The following is a 20,372-nucleotide window of genomic DNA, read 5'->3' on the forward strand; positions in this document are numbered from 1 at the left end:
ACTGATGTGTCCCACTAATTAAATAGGCTCATTATCTACCATGCAGAAGACAGGCCATATTAGAGGTAAACTTGGAAGAGGAAGATAATGTGAAGAGAGACAGTAAAATATTTAGTGGTAAAGTGAAGGCAGTAAGTTTAATGTTTCTGGATTTTGCTAAACATTTGATATGGTGCTTCGCAAAAATTTATTTGCAAGAAATTAATTTAATATTCACTCAGAAAAAAAACATTGTCACATTAATGAAAATCTGTCTAAATAGTTCTAAGATGATAAATGAGAACCACTTGAGGATTGAAGTGGAGGACAGAGATATCTGGGGGTACTACAGGCTTTGACGTTTGCTTTCATACATTGACAGATATAAGAAAAAGTAAACAATTTAGTCTTCAGTTATGAAAGGTATTGCATTGCAACAGCAATATTGTTGGGAAGTATGACAAGAGGATGACTCTAAACATATAGTCAAAAGAAAGCTAAAAATTCTTTTCAAAAACATGCATGAGATGGTTATATGAATGATAACGTCAAATGCAGTTTTTTAGGTGATAGCATGGATAGAACAATTTCACCTAAACTAGAGCTAGGAGACTAGGTATGGTATAGAATTGGAATACTGGCAGTTAGATATGGGAAAAAAATATTCTTTAATTTCTGAAGAAAGTATAGGTTACCAAAGCCCAATAGGGAGAGAGGAGGGGGAGAATGAGGACTGAGTATCCATTTGAGGGACTTTAGACATTATAGAGCTCATTGAAAAGAATTATTTGAACTAGATAAAACTATTAAAAAATTATAGTCAGAAAGATATATAATGAAAAGCACAAATTACATCATTTGCAATGAGACATAGTCCCTTGTCAAAAAACCAAAAAAGGCATTAAAAGCTTTTCTCTAAGAAATTCCTCCTCTGAACAGATTTGTACAGAGAAAGCACAAAAGCCAGTGGAGTTATTGTAGTTATGCTGGGACTCACTCCAACAGGTAAGGAATATTGCAATATTGGTAGCTACAGTTCAACTAGGGAGAACCAGGAAGAAACTCAGAGCATTTAAGAATCCACAGGAAATATAAAGAACAAACTGCAATAACTTCTGTAGTTTATTTCAAACTCCCAAAGAGTGCATAACGCTGAATAACAATCCAAAGTACTTTTACAATGCCAGCTAACTGAAATGAAGAAGTCTCATCCAAAATATCAAAGACTTTCTTAGATGAAAAAGAAATTTGCTTTGACTCAGTGATAAAGTCTGAACCAAACAGTGATCTATGTCCCCATATTTTGAAGACAGGTTCTAGATATGGTGTCAATTTGACTGTCTTTCAATGAGACAAACTTGAAATATACATAAAAAATACAGTCATGACCTTAGCTATACTTAGTTAAAGATCTAGCAATCACCAACTCTAGTGATGTCCAAACTGATAAAATACCAGCTTACATATGTCACACATACTGTAATATATTCTGTTGCAAGGCTAAGGTAGAAATACTGAACCTGTTTTCAATAAATTCACAAGGACTTATGGCTTCTTTTACCCGGTATGTTTATTAGTATGCCTACAATTCAACATAACTAAATAATATGCATATTCCTTGATTATACAGCCATAAAGTTATTTGCCAGTTCATTAATATTGACAATAAAATGGCTGGAAATCTATCTGCGATTATATATAATATAAAGAATATATATGCAGATACAGGCCAGGCCTCATTCCCTAGGCATAGTATCCCTAAGGTATCATCTAGTGTAATGGATGGGTAACATCCTACAAAGTTCATTGATCCTACAAGTTCACAAAGATAGCTGAAGACTGTGTGGTAGCCCACAGAAACTCTACTTTCAGAGTAAGCACATGTGAGACATAAAAACCGTGAGAAAATCTTATATTTAAAAAAAAAATCATAAAATTCGCATCTTTTTATCATTGTTTAGGTGGCTGCCTAGGTACATCAGAAGCCTAAACCTGAGCTAAACCACTTCATCTTTTTTTGAGCATCTCATTATGGCACTGTTAGAAATACCATTGCCAACACAAGTGCAAAGATAAAATGCAGTCTCAGAAGAATTTTTAAAAATTACTGATGAAGGAAAGTTATGTTAGCTTTTTGTGGGTTTTCTGTTTGCTTTTTTGTTATTTTTTGTGTTTTTTTCCCTCAGTATTCCTTAATTTCCTGTTCGCTCCCACTTGGCAGCTGGACCCATTTGTTCCTTCACATGTACACCCCCAACCCCAGTACCTGCAGTGGGAGGTTCATGTGAATATCTGAGGCCTTAGTTTTGAAGATTTTTTAGTTTGGTAAATGAAACTAGGAGCTTTCTGTTGTATTTCCTCTCAGGAAGAAAACCCAGTAGAGATCTAATGTCAGTACACTTGGGCAACTTTACAGTGATATTATTTAAGAAAAGAGATCAAAAGCTAATAACCTCTCTAGCTTGGCAAGAGCTTCCAAATGATTGCCTTCTAGACAATTTATCCAGAGAACTGCTGGTACATTGTCCTGGTGGAGAAGAAACCAGCAGTTGGTCTTCGCAACAAAGAAAGCCTTTTAAGCTCCTACTAGCAATTTTGTACAGAAGAAATGATTAAGGAAAAGTCACCTCCAGGCACAAAAAAAATCCTCACAATAAACCAGATGGGATAAAATTAGAATCTGTTATCAAGTCTGAAAAGCTCAATGTTAATGCTGTAATTGCAGAGCTGAGAACTGCTGTGGAAAGAATTAATACAGCTGCTTTGAATTAAAAATGGTCAAGGAGTACACCATGTGGAAATGCAAAGGTTTAAGAAAATGAGTGCCTCCATAAGAGGAAACAAACTGCAGCATTTCACGTCATGTAATGATACTCATCTGATATATAACAATATTAAACTAGTAAAATGGAATGAGTCCAGAGAAGATTGAAGCAGTGGCTTCCATCACTTCTTTACTTTCTACCCCACGGCAGTTCCAGGACTAGATCCTGCATTTCAAACTACACCTCTCAAAAAGAATCCAATATAATAGGCACAGTCGTTGCCAGGGTTTAGAGTGTTAAATGATAGATTACACACACATTACACACACAGAGCAGTCAGGTTTGCATGGACATTTGCAAAGAGGATTGTGGATGTGACTGATGGTGCCTCCTGCCTGTGCCTGGGCAGGTGCTGCCCTTCAGACTCTCCTGACACAGTGCTGACTTTGGAATTTGCAAAGCCCAGTGGTTTTGCTCTCCAGGGCTAAGTGCAACCATTCCCAGGATCCAGAATTTCAGACAGCACCAAGTGAATGTGCTCTGCTTGCAAAGCACCTTGGCTGAAAAGAGAGATCTCTGGATTTCTCACTAAAGACAGACATTTAGAAGTATTGTGGTGTTTCATGAGCAAAATATCTTAAAATGGCCTAAAATTGTTCAGGTCTCCTGAGCTTAGATACCTTTCTGTGAATCTGTATCCACATGCAAATTGTAATGCAGTCTGCAACTACAGCAATTTCCAGATAACCACACTGCATATAAGATTTTCTATGACTTTTTGTTTGTTTGTTGTTTGGTTGGTTGTTGGGTTTTTTTTGTTTGTTTGTTTGTTTATTTGGGAGCTTTTTGGTTTTGGTTTTTTTTTTTTCCTTGGGCAGGGGGCCTTGTTTGGTTTTTGGGTTGTTTTTGTTGTTCTTGTTGATTTTTTTTTCCCCAGGATGCCTTGTAGGATTTGGTGGAGTTTTTACTGCAGAGTTTATTCATACTTGGAAATGGTAATTTGACAGCAAGATATTTCAGCTGACATTATTTCAAGTTCTACTCTGCTGCCATTGAAGGCATTTAACTGAGCATGACCTAGCCCTGTGGTTCTAGTCCATCAGAACACAAACTATATATGTTATTTGAAACAAAAAGGTCGGTTGTTTGGCAGTAGGTTTTGAGGCAGAGAAAAAAATAATCTCAGAAAGATCAATATACTATGAAACATCTCTATAGAGAAAGGTATTTCTCTCTTCCACTTGATGCAAGTGTAGTCATTATCCATCTGAGACTATTCCACTGAGTCATATTCTACTGAGGCTATTTATTTTTTCAAGTATCTATCTACTTGATGAATTACATTTTTGTTTTAAAACCTCTCTGAGTAGAAGAGGTGAAATCCTGTCATCTCAAAGACACTGTTCTTGGCTGAAGTTGCAGACCTAAAAAAAAAATACCAACCCAAAAATAAAGCTACACATGCTACTTACAGGATGGAGGTGACCTGGGTCTCATGCCTAAAGATACCTGCTTAATCTTTTGGAACATCCTCTGGAAAAGATCAATTTTCAATTGACAGGAACATTCAGTGTTGCAAACCTCCCTGCTGGCATACAAAACCGAGGTCATTTATTAAAAGGAATATAATGAATGGCAGGGAAGATCCTTGTAGTTTCATGGATACATACCAAAAAAAATCTATCTAATCAAAGACTGCAAATTAACAGCATGTTAAAACAGGCTGGTTTAGTGTCTGTGGTTACTGACGAGTCACCAGATGCTCAAGATCAATAGATGTTTTGCATATTTTAATTACTCTTCTGGGTTTATAACTTAATTACTCTTATGAACTTCAGGTAGCTTTGGCAGACATAGTTTACCTTGAGTTTTACTGTTGTTTCATTAGCTAAAACAAGATGCCAGCATGCTAATGTACAGCCATGCTTTTATTTCCAGTTGCTCATCTGAGGGCTGGCAAATGATACACAGAGATTCATTCCAGTGTGTCTCCCACAACACAAAGTTAGGCTTGATTTTCTGGCAAATACAGGAAATCTGTTAAACAAAAAAATTATTTTAAATTTTTACATTTATTTTCAGGAACCATGTTTTTAGTTTTGTGGACACTGGCAGGGCCTATAAAGAAAGGTTAGTGAAAACATTAAATGTCTGATTCAACAACAGAGGGGAAAAAGAGCTACTTGCAACAACTTTACTTGAATTTAAGGAAGGATTAAAGTGCATGGAAAGAAAGGAATCTGCTTTCCATTTAAAGAAAGTGGGTGTCAAATCAATCTGTCAAATTACAGGCCTCTCCTTGTAACCCACTCTCTGGAAGTGAATAATTCCTTAGGCTGCTGTTGGAGATGTTCCTGGTCATGCTTCTTAAGAAACCCTGGTTCTGCCACCTTCTGCTCTTGCTCTGGTACCACAGCCTTTAGTTTCACCCTATTCCAGTTCTGCCTCCTCCAAATATTTTGTTGTCAAAGGAGTGGAACATGATTTATCTCTGTAATGAGGTAACAAAAACTTGCTTTGTATTTTTTAAAGTCTGGAGTAAGTCATATGGGAGCATACATGAAATACAGGTTATGAGCAGCTAACATGAAGGAGAAAATTTACTCCTCACAAAACTGTGTACCCAACAATAAATCCAAATAGAACTGGGTGATTTGTTAAACAGCCACAACAAATAATATATAACATCAATCTTAAAAATTCTTTTCATAATTATATTGCACTATAAATTACTGGAAATAAGGATTTCGAATCGGGAGAAAAGATGCTAGAGGAAATAGATCAAGGATGATAAGAAAGAAAATCATGAAAAAAAGACTTAGCAACTCAGGGTTAGAATACATTTCTCTGTATCTGCACTTTGCAATAAACACTTTAAAATGATTGATGAGGATGGACATTCTATCAACACCTAAAATACTTAAAATTCATAATAGTTCAGTCAATACAGAATGTGCGAAGCACTCATGTGACACCGGCACTGCTGGTGGTTTTCCCCCCATTCTCATTCATTTTTTTAGAAAAATAGTCTATTTATGTATTTTTGCATACTACGAATATTCATTTTATTATTACTTGTGCCTAATTCCTGCTACAGTCAGCATTCTCCTTCAGCTGAAACATGACCTTAGATTCTATCTACGTGGATTTCAGAGTTCTGTCAGGCTCTTTTTCTGTTAATAAATGACACAAATTTTGCATGTCCTAATTCTTCTAGGTAAGCATTCTCCTTACTCTAGATTTGTTGTCATCACAGTGTGAAGAACGAACTAAAAATCAGTTGCACTTTATCTTTTTTGAAGTTTTTTTTTAGTTCAATCTTTTTTTAAAATTCTGGTCCCAGGTTATTATGTTACCAAACAGTTTTTATATATATCACAAAGTAATTTATATGAAGTACACTGAGCTTCAGAAACTGGAGCCTTTTCTGATTTTGTGGTTTCAGTGGTGATTGCTAACTAATAGCTTTAGCATTCCTTTAGTTGTGCCATCTGATGACTACAAAAAATCCTTCAAAATATTCATTAACCAAGCCACACAATACACCTGTGAAGTAGATTTTTATCACTCATTGGCAGATAGGGAAACAAAGACACAGAAAGGTTCAACGCCTTATCAAAGAGCCCAGAGGGGACCTGTTGCAGAGCTGCAAACCAAACAATTGGAACCCAGATACACCAACATTTGGTGCTGCATATTATTATTATTATTATTATTATTATTATTATTATTAATAATAATAATAATAATAATAATAATAATAATAATAATAATAATAATAATAATAATATTCTGTTATATATCTCAGGTCTTCTAAGTGTCAGACCACAATCCCACAGTAACTCAAAACTCTACCAGACTTTCCACTGTCTTCTTTCTGTGGACAACACCCTGTCTGTCACTCAGCCATGTGTGACTTCTGACTGCCCTGAATTCTCATGCTCTGTTGGACATTTTAGAACCTGTTTTCCTATCTTGCCTTCACAGACAGAGTTCTTGTCTAAAGTTTCACCATATATCAATACCTGCAATCCTTTGCCTTTGGTCTTCACAAAGGCAATCTCACATAATCAATACTTCTCCAGAAAAAATTGCTCAAGAGATCGTTTCTGTAAGCCCTTTGCTTTGTCTTTGCCATGTACTGACTGGTTTCCATTCTTTTTACATTACAAACATAAGCCCTAGTCTTCATTTCTGAAGTGCCTTATAGCCTGTTCCTGCACTATCTCTATCTATCATTGGATACAAAAAGGTCAAATCCCACCACTGATGAGCCCCTACAAAGGTTGCAGGATGGTAAAAGTAGTGTCTAAGCCAGTAGCTTGCTGATACAACTGGTATTTACAAGAAATAAAGGAAAATATTATGGTGATGCTGATTACTGACTAAAATCTAACAGCTTTTACCTAGTAATGTTATCCTGCAAATATAAATGATAATTGATTTTAACACTCCTATAATCATAGTTTTGAATCAGATTTCAAGGCCATAAAACCCTCTTACTTCCATGCTTGCTATCTATCTGTGGAAGTAATTATCTACTCTGAAGCAAAAGTAACACAATTGAGGATACAGAGAATAGGAAGAAAGAACTTCTCTACATCTTTACAACAAATGGATTTATGAGAAATATTCCTGCTAAAAAGCTGTTATGATGAATCCAGAAGGATTTTATTGTTTAAGGCTCTGGTCACTCAAATCACAAACATCTATAATTTAGAAAAGAGTCACCTTTATTTGAAAAGCAAGTGAGACCACACCAAAGATAATCATCAAAACCGAGTCAAGAAACCATATTACCTCTTATTTTACTCTGATATGACTTGGGCAAACAAGTTAAGACACATATATTAAATAACTCCCTAAAGAAATGCCAAAATACAAATATTTATATAATTGTCATTGTGTCTTCTGGGATATTTGGTAGTAAGTATTTAAATCAAGACACACTGATATTCCTTCTTACCTATCTTACATATAATGGGAAAGGGTATGAATGATTGGCAGCCACTAAAACGTCCTACAATACTTACAACAATTATCAGCATGCTCTGCTGGTACCTCTAGTGGGGAAAAGTCTGCCTGCACTCCAGAAATGAGCGGAGATCAGCAAGGAGATGGTGAGGAAATGTGGTTGAAGGTACAGGCAGCAGGTTTCCCCTGTGGCCACAAATAGTTGTCATTCTCATATTGTTACAATACTTCTTTCTGTATTCTTAGAATGGTATTTACACCAGGAACTCCGACTGGCTATTAGGTATTCTTATCAGACTTACAATTCTAAATAATGGAGTGTATGTGAGGCAAAGCTCTTGTTTGGTTTCCATGTGAATTATTCTTTTCAAGAACTGCAGAAGTCATTTAAACAGTCATTTTATGACAGGGAATCTCTCCTTTCTTTGCAGAGTCAAAAATAGAGATGGTAATCTATAATCCATTTAGGAAACGTGTCCTAGTCCTCTGGGAGGATTTGGTCAGGAGACTGAGACTTTTTATTTTGAAGCCTGTTTTAGAGCAGAAGCCTTGTGGTGTGAAAGCAGATGTGGCCAGCAAAGGAAGCAAGACATCAGTACTGGAGTAAGGGTGACAGCAGCATCGGTGAGAACTTAAAAAAGGAGGGAGAAATCAGCAACAAACAGGAGAAAGAGCCTAGGAATTACACAGACCAAGAAGCTTTGGTTTCAATCCAAGTTGTGCAAGGTGATCAGACTGGAAGAAGGATGGCAAATGGAAGGAGGTGGGACTGTAGAGGAAGAATATTTGATTTGATGCGATGATATGAACAGTGGAGTGGATGGGAGGGATCAGAACAGACTGGAAAGCGGCACAAAAGGAGGACGTGGTCACTTCTAGGGAGAAGGAGAAGACAACCTAAAAGGTGAGAGAGCAGAGACTATAGGAGAGGTTCAAGGAAGCAGAAGAGCCTTGGGTGTTATGAAGAAGATGTAAAGTGATTCAAAGCTGGGCGCTTTAAAATGATGTGATTGAAGGAACACAGAAACATAAACAAAATTATTCCAGGAATAGAGATAATGTAGTCAGTCTTGATATAAAAGGGTACATACAAATGCCTATAAGCACTTGATAATAGGTACAATGATTAATTGAAGAGAATTAAATACAAGGGAAGAGCGATGGACAGAGATAATCCATGGAGTGATAACTTAATACCAGCATTTTGCCATCTCCTGAGACAGCAGAATCTAACTGAGGAAGTTAAATAAGAATGAGTTGCAATAACTGAAGTCCTAAAAGCATGTGACATCAGTCAGTGTTAAAAAAAAATTAATATCCTAGCAGTATTTCTTATTTGGCAATTTAAAGGGTGAACACTATTATTAACCAGGGCTTTTTATCATGAAATTAGGTCTGTTAAAATTCTGAGTGTTCTTGGTCATATTGGATCAGATTGCTACATAAAAGGAGTTTTAAAGTTGGGGCAGATTTTAATAAATTCAAGCCAATTTCTAACATTTTTGTATTAAGAGGCATTAATTATTAACAACTTCTGTGACATCCATATTTGCACTTTTGCTGAACTACCAAGCTAAATGTTATGAACATTTAACAGTGATAATTGAGGGTTTTAAAGCTTTAGCATTTGATGCCAAAAACCCATGAATCTGCAAGAGATGACAACTCTTGAACCAAGTACTTCAAGCAGGCTAATATTTCTTTTGAGCAGGAAGAAATGACTTTGTTTTTAAAGACACTGCTATTAGTAGAGCAAACAAGATCCAAAGCAAAAAGGAATTGTGAGCCAGTCACCTGAGATGTGTTCAAAAGACCTTGTGATCTGAAGTTTCACAAGTTAATGACAGGAGCAACAGAAAATAAAACTAAAAGGAATCTATTACAGACCCTTTGGCAAGCCTCCCTCATGTGGGAGGTTATTAATGGGATTGAAGTCCAGGAGACATTTCCTACCCAACTGTGCTCATTGCAGGATGACTGCCACAGCCTTACCACTGGAGCTGTTCCAACTTGACCCTCCTGTAAAAATAGAGTATTTTAATAATGTCACAGTGAGCTTCCCAGATCCTTTTAAGAACAGTATCTCTCTTTTCATGAGGCATCTCTTTCTGAAGAGCATCATCAAGCAGGCTCAGAAGTGAGACATCGTGTTCATTAATAGGTTCCATCTTGGCTCCTGTGGAATATGAATCACTGACCTGTTCACAGGCAGGGAATTTTCTTTAAGTCAGATGGACAATTATTTTGCTTCATCAAATGAAAAGGTTCTACTTTACAAAGAAGCAGCTAGAATAATGAAACAACCCTCCCCAGCAGCTTGTAAGGAATTCTTGTATTACTGAAATTAAATACATGGAGAAAGACCTAAAAAATTTGTGGGCAGAAGATGAAGAAAACTAAAGTATAATTTATGTTGCTTCAGGATTGAAATTAAAAATAGGTTTTAAGTAAAATAGACTGACTCAAAGTTCCTCCCTACAGAAGTTGGAGAAAATAAGTTCTTTCTTTGGGAAAAACAATAAAGAATGTGTTAAAGGCCTAGAAAATATGTATAAAAAAGGTCTTCATGAAAGAAAATCAGGCAATTTTTTTAAATTATAACACCACATGAGATGTGTATTAAAAAACTGGATAATTTCAAAGTTCACTAGTAGCTTCTGTGTTATTTCCAGAAAATAGCATGGGTAAAAATGTGAAGGGAGAGGCTGACAACTGCAACACCAAAAAAATGCTTGTTACATATTCTGACTGTTTAGATTACAGTTGATCAAACGACAAAAGTCTTTCAAGACACTATATTCTGATTTCATAATGGAGAAAAGGTGTATTGAAACAGAATTGGGACAAATTTCTATTTTTAAACATGGAGTGATAGAAAGATGTTTCTCTCTTTCTTGGTAGCCAGGTGATAACTGAGTATGTGAGAAATTTCCATTAATCACCCACCAGAGCCTTAATACAATCTCACCTGTTTCTTGGAATAGCAATTACAGACCAGACCACTGCTGGTTGCTGCAAACATTCTCTGCTTTGGGGATACATATTAATTACATATTATGATTCATGTTAATTTATGCAGTTAACAGCTACAATTTAATCTTGCATTTCATAGCTCTCCCTCTGCTTTTTCTTTATCCTGAAATGTAGTACATGTCATGATATCAGTTTGTGCTTCAGAAGCAAAGGGAGCTTGATACAAGAAGTTGATTGAAAATAAAGGGTTCTGAAGGAATGAGACTATGTATGTTTTCTTTTTTAATTTCTTTTTTTCACTACACCCTCTACTAGACAGCCTTTACTTGTGTTAATGCTAGTTTTTCTACCCATTGTTCCCTTTTTCAATTTCTGTTTGTATATAGTGCAGTGGGAACATAATTTTCCTTTTCGTTTTTTCTCCTGTACAAACAGCAGTAATTCAGTGGAACTCAGAGATTAGCATGAGGAGCAGAAAATGATCAGTGAAGTACTTTAAAACTCTTTGTAGGAAGAGGAGTATTCTAGTTACAGTCTCTTAGACAACAAATTGCTAAATTATGCTAAGACTGAATGAAGTTTGAGATCAGAGAGAGTCTGCATTAGCTGATTCTGCAGCCAAGGCAGAAGAAAACAATGACCTACACGAAACATACACAAAACATTTTGGTTCCTTTACAGAGAACATGAATTGGTCAATTTAAGCAGAGTTAATTGAGAGTTGAGGTCTAATTCATTTCAAGTGGTACTATACAGGATGCAGTAATCTCCTGGCTACTGCCTGTGCATCAAGATTTGTTGTAATTAAAGAGATTGAATAAATAAAAATAAAAAAAAATAAGAACAAAGCAAAAAATACTCAAAAAAACCCCTAAAACAAAACAAAACAAAAAAAAATTACACCCAAAACCAACAAATTTCAAATTTAAAACAAAGGAAAAAAACCCCTGAAAGTAACAGGTCAAAGTGCATAAAAAGTATGAAAAGGAACACCTATTTCTCATGCAGCACAGTATCATGCATGTGTGCAAAACAATGATCCTTTTAAAGCACGGGTTTAATTTTCAAGTTCCTTCAGATTACTGAGCTGGTCTAACTTCTACAAGGGTATTTCCCCCCAGTAAAATCATTGTTAAGTTTGTTGCCTCTTTTCACACTCTAACCTCCTTGGGTTTACAGTACCGAGGCATTATGAGATGCTCAGGAAATGCCTAATTAAAGCACACCAAATCCATGGAGATCTATGCTTTGGCTTCATTATGTAGAGATTCTCACTGAATATGCAAACACTATTAAAATTGGGACTTTTGTTCCTGTTTATTGGAAATAACATTAATATGCAGTAAAACATCTCAGAGCTCAATATTCCTGATGTAGGGGATGAGGATTTTTAAACATCTTTCTTTTAGCTGCCCATGTAGCCACATTTGCAGGAACATAATGGCCTTATGGCACAACAGAGAGATGGAAAATCATATAGGGAATCAGTCTGAACCTAACTCTTAGATATTAAAAAATAAAATTTAGTTGTAATACTAAGTCCTCCTTTTGTGATGTCTGGACTTCCATACTGTGGTGGTCCTATGACAAAAACAGTGCATGTTGTAAATTAATTTTGCTCAAGTTTGAGAATGGACAGAGTTGTGTGAAAGGGATTATCTTTCTCTAAAAACAAATTTCAGTTCATGGGAAATAAATAAAATTGTTTTGGTGAGCCCTTGGATTCTCATTAACCTGAAATTTGCATCTTTTACTCTCTTAGTCCCAGGAGACCTCGAGAGATATAATAATTAATATTGAATTATCTATTCTGAATAGATATCTGAATATCTGTTGTTACTCAATGACTATTTTACTTCCAAATATATTTTATTTAAATGAAATAAAGAATATAGCTTACCTATACTGTTGCATGGATGGAAAGGGTCTTTCTCTGTTCTGATCACGTAAGTAGCCTCTCAGTACTGTATAGAAACTGTATTATAAGGAAATTATAGAAACATTTTTTCTTTTCATTGGTACACTGTAGTGAGGATTTCCCTTGTTCTCTCTTGTTGGCATTTCTCCAGATTTTTCTGTTACCCTTTTGAACCTCCAGGCCTGGAGAACAGACTGCCAGGAATCTGTGTGAAAATGGAACAGCATGAACTGTTTCAGCAACTTCCTCCTTCTTCTCCCACCCCCACAAGGATTTAAGCTAAAATAAAGCAACTCGACAGGATTTCTCTCCAGCAGAGTTTGGGCTCTGTTTCTTCCTAGTTTCATATCAAATTTACAGGTCCTGCAGGGAAGAAGGTAAACAGAGAGGTAAAACAAGCAGAGGCAGTGGCCGTGGCAGTCTGACAGTGCAAATACACGAGCCAGGCCTGTGAAGCAGCAAAGGCAGCATTTTCCAACTTGTTACCCCAGTGATCAAGTAATAACACACTGCAGCTCAGCCTGTGACTGACAGCTGAGGAAACAAGCTCCCAGCTGCACGAAACTCTGCTAAGGAGCTCTGCCAGACCACCATGCTGAGGGACTTCAGCCCTCTGCCTCTGAGTGCCATTTCACATGAAGAAGAGATTTTGCCTTTGAGATTCTGCCATTATTATCATTATTATTGTTGTTGTTGTTGTTATTTTATGAAGAAACAGGCCTATCAAGAAAATTTTGACATCCCTTGAAATGGAAGGCATTAACTAGAGAGCTCCCATAAAGGGAAAAACTATTTTCACATAGAAGCAGCAGGTATTTCTAATAATCTATTCTCTCTATGTATTTTTATAGCACGACCCTGAGATGAGTTCAGTTGGTTGGAGCATGATACTTACAATAATGCCAGGGTTGTGGGTTTGATTCTTGTATGGATCTTTCATTTAAGAGTTGGACTTGATGGTCCTTCTGGGTCCCTTCCAGCTCAGACAATGCTGTTATTCTCTTTACATCAGTGAAAGAGAAACAAAAAATATTATAATTATAATTGAATTGTGTCATGTGTGTTTAAAACAATTATAAAAGCAATGATACAACAGAAAGGAAAACTTCAATTTCAGAACTGAAACCACACCAAAAATTTTCTGCAGGTGTAAAGGTGGGATAATGCTTGAGAACAGTTCTGCTTCCCCATGTTTACCTGAGTTCTGCTTTTGTTTACCCTATAACCAGTCCTGGAGAATTTCACAGAGTTCTGAGTCTTTGAATTTGCCTGGTTACCTACATCTTTTCCCTATTAGTGTGAGCTTTACCTGATACTGGATACTGGAACCCACTGAACACCTCGGTTCGTACCAACAGGACTCAACAGAGAGGTTAAAAGATAGTTAAGAATTTCTTTGGTTTCCTCTCTGAGCAGAGATATTTACAGAGAAGATACATACAGAGTGTGCAGAAATTATGCCAGTGGGAGCTGAGGGGCAGGTAAGACTTTGTAGAACAGCTCTGCTATCTTTGGGTTATATCTCTTCATTTTCAGAAAGGTGTTTGTTTTTAGTTTTTTGTGGGTGGTTGGTGGGGTTTTTTTTTTTTTTTTTTGTTGTTGTTTTTTTGTTTGTTTGTTTGTTTGTTTTTTTAGCTGAATTAAGCTTATGAGGGGAAGAAATGTCATGGGGGAAGAACAGGAGAGGGAAAACAAACTTCCAGTCAGCTAGGGTAAATGACAGTTTTGTATTTGTCTGGCTACTCATAGTTATATTTGAATGCAAGAGATGGAACGAATTCTTGAAAGAACAAATATTTGCTCCTCTACTAAGTCCCAATGTCAACAACAAAACTGAGAGGCATGTCTTGGCACTGAACCAATCATCTGAAATCTCTATAACTTCCTATAATACTGTGAAAACAGATTTCACTACTAATGACCTTTCAGGATACTCATCATTGGTCCTATAGCAAGACAATAAAATAATCCATGTAGTCACTTCAGAGAAAGCTGGACTCTGCTTCCTGTGAGAAAAAAATACTAAGCCAGTACACTCACATGCCTTTCTGATACTCAGGTAACATATTTCCTAGCCAATAAACTCACCAAACTCTAATCTTTGCTGTCATCTGAGTACATTGGTCATGAACAATTGCAGAGCTGAACACAGCTTTTGCACTGATATAAGCCAATCTGCTGAACCAGATTGTACAAAATTTATTGCATCCCCTCTTTCAGGAAATCAGAGGAATTAACGGGGTGTGCCTCATGATATCTTTTTATTTAATATCAATCAGTAATGTTAAAATAAATTTCACGTATTTTGAAGCCTGAACAGTCTTTATTTTCTGAAAAACAGAACAAGTTTCTCACCATTTCTTTTCCTTGGCTTACTGTTAAGCCCATCTATCTCTCCAGCTCTTCTCATTCTTCAGTTATCAGAGAATTAAGAGCAAGAACCTAGCTGACTGTGGCAGCAAGGTTTAAGCAGTTAAAGGAGAAACATACATACCTGAGGATGAAGAGCTGTTAAAATTTTAATCTTGGCCTTATTTGCCTGTTTCTGCTGTCTGCTGGAAAACAGAATGGCTCTGTCAGCCCTCCTTTCTTGCCTCTCTCCAGAGCAGAACATGCATGTCAGAGTCTACTGGGCAAAAAGAAGGTATCTGGAACAGAGATTTGTCTACCAACACCCAGCAGCTTTGACTGGGATGAGATAGATGCAGACTGCAATGTTGGAATGAGAGGCCAGAATTCCAACTCCGATAATATTTACCTTTGAATGTTACAGATTTTCAGTGCTCATATACAAAACTTGAGCACAAAACTTGATCTCAGCTTGACAATGATAGACATGGATACATACTTTAAATAATTTTTTCTGAATATAACATGGTCAACATTTTCAACTAGTGCAAGTTACAATTGGGCAACTACAGGTAACTGATTCTTTACTCATTTGAGGCTCAGGAGAGGATTTTTTTTTTTTTTCATAAAACAAGGTATTAAGTACTTTAGAGTGATTCAAGAGAAAAAGTGGAAAAAGGCCTTCAAGAAAGAAACAATGTTATCATCCAGAAGTGATATGAAGACTCTCACTGTGTAAGATTTAGGAACTAAATCAAAATTCTAAGAAACCAAGGGAAATCACATGACTAAGGTGATTTGCAGAGGAGGTACCGGAGGATATATAAAAAGACATGGATCAAGTTTACCAATATCTTTCCATTATTCATCCAACAGGTTCTTGAAGTGAATGGTCTAACTCATGGGTGGAAACTCACAGACTTTTCAAAACTAGACCCAACAAATGCACATATATATGCAATACTATTTTATGAGTAAAATAAATCTGCAAATCTAAAACCAATCTGGCAATATCTAAAATTAATCAGAACCTTCAAAAATTGTTATTTTAATACTTATAAAGTAGCAGATTCCCCAGCAGTTGCCTGGTAACCCTACCATAATAGAATCTAGGGACTGTTAGGTCATATTCAGCTTTACAAGTTGTAATGACTCTCATAAGAGAGATTAATACATTATTATGGACATTATTATGTCCCTACATTATTATGGACAATGTATTCACTATGAAATTCTGATGCCAGTACATATTTATGCAAAAACACGCCATATTCTTTACTATGTATATGTTTGATTTAAAGTGATTAAATTTCAAATATATTACATGTGTCCACCAGGGAATTATTTCTCTCATATTTCCTAACTTTAGAAGGCATTTATAAATTTGTCTTCCAACTCTGGTTGCTATGAATGCACCTTAAAATTCTTACTACTATTAACAATCATAGTTTTAATAGCTCATTAATTAAAATTTTAAAATCCATTTTTAAAATCATGAGAAAACAGAAAATCTGACCTTTAAAGAGTTAAAAACTGAAGATATTGAGTGGAGGGGGTGACAAGAAAAATTTCACATCTACCGTGAAATTACTACTGAATTTATAGTTTAAAAATGTTCTACCTTATACTGGGAGAAATTATTTTGTACTTGAGATATATTCTGCAGTTTTATCAAAGGTGAAGAGCAAGTCCTACTAAAATACATGAAGCTGCAGTAGCAGTGATTGAGAAAATAATTTTCATCACAGAGCTTATACACTAGAGAAAACATGAAAAAGTGCTTAAAATAACTCACTGATTTATTTCCTTTTTAGATATGGATGCAAGGAAAATATAAATATCACTATTATAATACGCTCTGCAAACCTTTATCAGTCTAATACAGTCCTGTCTAGTTTACAAACAGCAAGGTAGGCAAGAAATAGCTCCATCTACTTTTAGTTTTAAATATGGATGTAAGGTGTATTAAAATAAACATTTGAACTTCATATTTATATTGATTTCTGATGAAGGCATAGCATCTCAAACCTTAAACTTCCATTCTTTGTGTCCAGAAAGAGGAATATCTGTACAACATCCAAAGAAACATATGAATCAATCTAAAATTTATATTCAGTAAGATGAAGTTTGCAAGGTGCAGGCACTTACTAAAAAAAATAATCTGGCAAGCAAGTTCCATTGTACAGCTCCAAGATCTTACACTTCTCTCTCCATGGACTGGTGCAGACAGTTGTGCATTTATTTTGCTGCAGTCCAAGCAAGCTGGGTATGAGCTACATGCTGTAGATTTATACTGCAAAGCTCAGCCTCTTCTCCAGTGACTCCCAGTGTACCAGATGAGGTATTACTCACCTTGAAATATGGAAAAATATGCATTTATGTGTGTGAAGTGACTTTGTAGGTGTTATCTCCATACCACCATTTTCTTAATATACTGGGAGAAGAGAGGCACAATATTTTAGATTCCCAGTTGAATTTCACACTGATCCTCACAGAGGCACCAACACTTCACCTGAGTCCATTATGTGGCAGGCATGACACCAGTGAAAAACCTTATGAGGTGAGGGACTGGGCAGAGAGGTAATTCACAGACACCATGAGGACAGGAGGGCAATCTGACAGTGAAGGGAAAGCATTTTTCCACAGCTTTTAACTATGTGTCTAATGTTTTTTGAGTTTAGATTTACTGCTTTCTGTTGTTCTCAAAAACCTGTTACCCAAAATGCATGCTGAAGAGTCGAGCTGTTTGTTACCCTGTTCAGTCTGCTTGTGCTACAGAAAATGGAAGACACCAGAGAGGGTCAGAGCCAGTCCATAACTTACGCTGATAACAATCATCCCTTGAGTGGGGAAAAAAAAAGGACGAGAAAGAACAAATAGAAAAGCCTCACTTGAGAACCTGCTTCATTTTTTGAGGAGCTCACTGTCTATTCATCAAAGAGGCATCAGCAATGCAATCTGCTGTTTACACACTAAAAAAAAAAAAAACAGGAAATGAAAGGTGTGTGTATGCTTTATATATGTATATATATATATGCACATATATATATAAAAAAATATTATATATATATTTGTGGAAACAGTCATGCTAAGAAGCCGCTTGAAAAATATCTGTGCAATAATAGAAAGAAACAGTTTTTTAGCCTACCAGATTCTTAGAAATAAGAAAGGAGGTAATGCTATAAAACAGATGTAAAACTGGAATATTTTACTGAGGTGCATTTCTATATTTTTTTAGACATCTACTAACCTTTCTCATTAAAAAAAAAATAAAGAGGTAATTTACATATAAATATTTTGATAGATCCTGAAACAGTGATTAACTTATGCTATGGTAACATAGTTGTAGACATAGGAAGAATGACACATTGTAACAATATTAAGTTTAAAATTGTCACATTTTACTGGAGGCATTTAAGCATTTAGGTTTGTAAATATTTTATTAAACAATAGTTCTTCACTAGTTATTAAATAATAAAAATTAATTGTGTTTTCTTCTTTTCAATAGTCAAAATCATTTAATCAGTAGCAAATGTTCAGTACATTATGATAACTATTTTAAAATTACATTCACTTCCCAGAGTACTTTTTAAATCACAAGCTATTGAAAACAAAAATAACAATTAATATGCAAATAAATAATAAAGGTACAGTAAAACTCTATTATTTTATTGTTATTCACGTTTAAATAATGCATTACTAACAGATTGTTATCTTCAGAAAATAGTATCATGGCTGGTTAATGAAAAAACAGCATTAATTATAATAAATTTGGAGCAGTAATAGATTAAAACTGAATATTAAAATAGAGTAAGAAAATACTTCAGACCAACAAGATTTAACCTGTTCTGTGATGCAAGAATCTGGAGTTTTAGAGTTCACAGATTAATATGATCACTTAACTTCAAATAATACAATTCCTGCCCTGGATACAGAGCACCTCTGTACATGCTAAGTATCATTAGGACGCACTCACTCCAGTCTATTCTAAAAAAATTAAAACTGCTGTCACTGACTGAATTTGGAGAAGACATTCTAAAGGCAACACATCTAATGGAAAGATACATCCTATACTTGGGAAATTCTAGTCCAGTCTCACCTGGTTTTCAAGCTGGGAGTGCTGAAAACCAAACCTGGGACAGTTTGATTCCCCCACCACCAATGGGTAGAGAGGGAGACTCACTTTCACCACTCCACCTTCGTCTGCAACTCTCAGCCTGATTTTAGCACATATAAACACTGAGATACACGTTTTTATGCACCTTATGGTCACCCACAGCCGTTCATTTTGGGAAATATAAAACTTACTACATCCCCAGCAGGGAAAAAATGCAGGTCCTTATTCTTTCCTGACATAAAAAGAATGCAAGGGTGAAACAAGAAACAGTTTGGGACAGCAAGACCCACTCAAAAAATCCCTAGCAAGAGAGAAATATGAACTACACTTAGAGGGATTAATCACCTCTTTGCTGAAAGGAGCTGGATATCATTCCTCCCTTAGCTAGCAGCACTTATGACCAGCAGGAGTCCATCAGTCTCTTTGGTATAGATTGGGCAGTCACATAAACACAGAAAATGAGGAACAGTATCAGGCCCAGAGGGGTGATATCACTCCTGCTGAAACTGTCCTCATTCAGTGGAAGGAGGAAACGGTCTGGAAGTTCATAGAAGAAATAACAGAGAATTTAATTTAAAACCAGTTTCCCAAAATTTTTAAGGGAATAGTAAAAGAAAACTACTCTGAACTACAACCTCAAGTTTTAGACTTTTGATCAATTTTTTCAGTAATTACACTTTGTTGCACTCAGCCATGGAGAGAATATCTATTATTTCTTAGCATATTATTATGTGAGGTCTTTTCTGAGCAATGCACAAATAAAAATATTGTTGCAAAATCCCTCTGGAAATTTAACTGATAGTCTGCCAAAACTCACTTCACCCAAATTAAGTAAACATTGTTCTTGGATCTTTTCAAATTCACTCATAGTGTAATTATTGATTCAGTATTCAAAATTATATTAAACCTCTATGTTATACATGTGCTTTTAAACATTGCATTGGTACCATCTTCTTGTCTGTTTATTTGCATAGCCCTTGAGATCAGTCACATAAAAAAATGAGCACAGGCCAGCCAAAGACACATTTCTCAGCCTGCAAATCTGCAGGAACAGTGGCTTCCATGTGCATAAGTGAAAAAGTGCTCATCTTGCACAAGTGATCTCAAAAGATTAAGAGAAGACACTCAAGTGTACATCAAAACCACTCTTCTTGAATCTTTAAAGCCATATTCATTTCTCACTGAAAATCTTTTGGGACTGTCAAAATGATACTGAGATCTTGTTTTGTGCACGAGCAATATTTTTTGCTAAAAAATATTGTAAATTACTTCTGTTTTGTTCCATTCTCCCACAGGA

At 35.8% G+C, this 20,372-nt stretch overlaps 1 long non-coding RNA gene across 6 annotated transcripts; it reads right to left on the reverse strand.

Annotated features, from left to right (window-relative positions):
- Nucleotides 1-4,658: 4,658 nt before the first annotated feature.
- Nucleotides 4,659-17,449, reverse strand: LOC135295640 (uncharacterized). 6 transcript variants are annotated; one of them, XR_010357776.1, is made up of 8 exons: nucleotides 17,311-17,449; nucleotides 15,104-15,164; nucleotides 13,505-13,610; nucleotides 12,774-12,814; nucleotides 12,592-12,666; nucleotides 9,672-9,737; nucleotides 7,778-7,904; nucleotides 4,659-4,781 (listed from the first exon to the last, which is right to left on the reverse strand). It is a non-coding gene; the product is annotated as an uncharacterized LOC135295640 (long non-coding RNA). The 6 variants fall into 6 exon arrangements; XR_010357775.1 differs by adding an exon at nucleotides 17,107-17,204 and having other exon boundaries at nucleotides 12,592-12,814; nucleotides 15,104-15,161; XR_010357774.1 differs by adding an exon at nucleotides 17,107-17,204 and having other exon boundaries at nucleotides 12,592-12,814.
- Between the last annotated feature and the right edge of the window lie 2,923 nt (nucleotides 17,450-20,372).

The sequence above is a fragment of the Passer domesticus genome, chromosome 2 (assembly GCF_036417665.1).
Source record: "Passer domesticus isolate bPasDom1 chromosome 2, bPasDom1.hap1, whole genome shotgun sequence".
In the NCBI taxonomy this organism is placed as follows: Eukaryota; Metazoa; Chordata; class Aves; order Passeriformes; family Passeridae; genus Passer; species Passer domesticus.